The following is a 2,745-nucleotide window of genomic DNA, read 5'->3' as shown; positions in this document are numbered from 1 at the left end:
CAATAACTGCTTGCTTATAATTTGAGAACATGTTTGTATGATCAATTCCCATGAATCCCCTATGACCCCATGATACCCTAGTACTTTTTATCAATTGTTTAAAACCTTTTTTTAATTCATCTTGCTTGTTTACTTTCATTGCTATTTAAATTAGTGACCTTCTACATCAACCCAAATTGTGACACCCCTAAGACACCACTAGTTGCAATAGAAATCTCATCTCAATTCCCGTCCCTTGGGATCCGACCTTTACTTGCCTCTTTACTAATTGTAGAGTTGTTTGTGAAGCTATAAATTGTGTTTTGGTCTAGTTGCTCCTAACGACAAGTTACCGAAAAGATTTTGTCCGACCAAAAATGGCGCCGTTGCCGGGGACGGTGTTAACTTGATTTAGATTTTCTTATATTGTTATTAGTTGTGTCTTTCTTTGCCTTGGGGAAGTAAAACTCCTCAAGGTTTGTTCTAATTGTTTTCGAGATGTTTGATATTTTGCATGTCTAGAAGGTCACAAGGTGATTTGTTACCTTTTGATCGTGAAATTGAAAGAACTTTGACAACCAATAGAAGACTTGCTAGGAGAAATTTGAGAGGTATTGGTGAGGTTGTAGACATTCAACCAACTATTGAGTTCATCAACCCTTTTGCAAGAGAAGGTGAGGAGAGCCCAACACAAAATACAACACAAAATCAACCCACAATGGCTAAGTTTTCATCACATTCCCTACCCACCGAGGAGAACCTACCCAATGGTACTCCCACACCACAACATCTAACTGGAAATTTTATTGCCAAATCCGCATTTATCCAATTAGTCGAAAGAAGCCAATTTGGGGGGATGCCTAGTGAAGACCCTCACTCTCATATGGAGGCTTTTTGCGATTATTGTGATGCGATTTCTCAAACCGGTGTAACTCAAGAACAAATTCAATGGGTCTTATTTCCTTTTTTTCTAATTGGCATCGCGAAACAATGGTTGAAGGGCCTTGATAAGGCCACTCTCGGAATTGATTCTTTGAAAAAGTTGGCTCTAGCTTTCTACAATAAGTTCTATCCACCGGAAAAGACTAACATGCTAAGAGCTCAAATTACGGGTTTTAAGCAAAGGGATGAAGAATCTTTGTATGAAGCTTGGGAGTGGTTCAAAGGAATTTGTCGCTCATGTCCTCACCATGGACTTAGCGAGTGGTTCTTGGTACAACAATTTTGGAACGGTCTATATGAAGATTCAAGGAACATTCTCAACATGGGATCAAATGGAATGTTCACCGAAGTTGATGACAATCAAACTTGGAAAAAATTTGAGGAAATGGCGGTCCATAACTCACAATATAGTAGACCTCGCAAGGCTACTAGAGGAGGAAAGCATGAAGTTGACTCCGTTACTCAATTGGGTGCTCAACTAGTGCTCACATTGATACCATCAATTTGAAGTTTGAAAAGGCTATGGCTAGACTTGAAGAAGCCTCAAAATCACCAAAACATCATGTTAATGCCATGATGACATCTTCATCAATCCCAAGTGGGATATGTGAGAATTGTGGAACTTTGGGACATGACCAAAGTGAATGTAGGGGAACAAATGAACAAGTGAATGCTTTTCAAGCATACAAGAGTGGTACCCCTTATTCCAACTATTACAATGAAAACACCAAATTCCATCCAAATCTCTCATACAAAAGCCAAAATGTTCAAAACCCTCAAACAACATACACCCCACCTCCCATGAGAAACCAAAATCAAAGACCCTTTTACACCAAAACCAAGGTTACCAAAATCAATCTCCATACAATCAACAAAATGACCAAGGTTTTGATGTTCAAAAAGTGGTCCTTCAAATGCAAAAGAATCAACAAGAATTTTTCACTCAAATGCAAAAGGATAGTCAAGCAAAGGAAACCACCATCAACAACATCCTAGCTCACACCAAAATGTTGGAAACCCAATTGACTCAAATAGCATCTTCAAGCTCACAAAGACAAAAGGGGCAATTACCACCTCAAAGTAATCCCCCAAGACATGAAACGGTTAGTGCCATTCACTTGAGAAGTGGTACAAGGTATGAAGCACCGAAGAAGCAAGTTGAGGATGAAGTTGTTGAAGCTAGTGATAAGGAAGAAATTGTGCAAAACTCCAGGGATGGAGAACCATCAAAAGATGAAATCTCAAAGAAAAATGAAGACAAGGTCAAGGAGAAGGAACCCATTGTGATTAGACTTCCTTTTCCAAGTCGTCAAGCCAAGCCCAAATTTGATGACCAACTTGGAAAATTTATGTAAATTGTGAAGAATTTGGAAGTCTCAATTCCTTTCACGGAATTAATCAATCACGTGCCGGCCTATGCAAAATACATGAAAGACATCCTCACAAAGAAGAAGTCGATCCGGAAGCTTGAGACTATCGCCTTCACTAAAGTGAGTAGTGCAATACTTCAAGGGAGTTCACCTCCAAAACTCAAGGATCCGGGAAGCTTCTCAATACCGTGTACCATTGGCGACACCACGATCAACAAAGCCTTATGTGATCTAGGGGCTAGTGTGAGTGTTATGCCGTACTCGGTGAGTAAAAGGTTGGGGATGGGAGAGCTTAAATGCACCAATATCACACTCCAAATGGCCGATAGATCGACGAAGACACCATTAGGGATATGGGAAGATGTTCCCGTACAAATTGGGAAAATTTTCATCCCGATGGACTTTGTCATTGTTGATATGGAAGAAGATTCCAACATTACAATCATTCTAGGAA

General features: G+C 39.8%; 1 non-coding gene across 1 annotated transcript; it reads right to left on the bottom strand.

Moving 5' to 3' along the window:
* Positions 1-1,069: 1,069 nt before the first annotated feature.
* Positions 1,070-1,176, bottom strand: LOC141634726 (small nucleolar RNA R71). Its single transcript, XR_012539451.1, has one exon. It is a non-coding gene; the product is annotated as a small nucleolar RNA R71 (small nucleolar RNA).
* Between the last annotated feature and the right edge of the window lie 1,569 nt (positions 1,177-2,745).

Source organism: Silene latifolia, chromosome Y, assembly GCF_048544455.1.
Source record: "Silene latifolia isolate original U9 population chromosome Y, ASM4854445v1, whole genome shotgun sequence".
In the NCBI taxonomy this organism is placed as follows: Eukaryota; Viridiplantae; Streptophyta; class Magnoliopsida; order Caryophyllales; family Caryophyllaceae; genus Silene; species Silene latifolia.
This window is presented reverse-complemented; position numbering and strand designations above follow the sequence as displayed.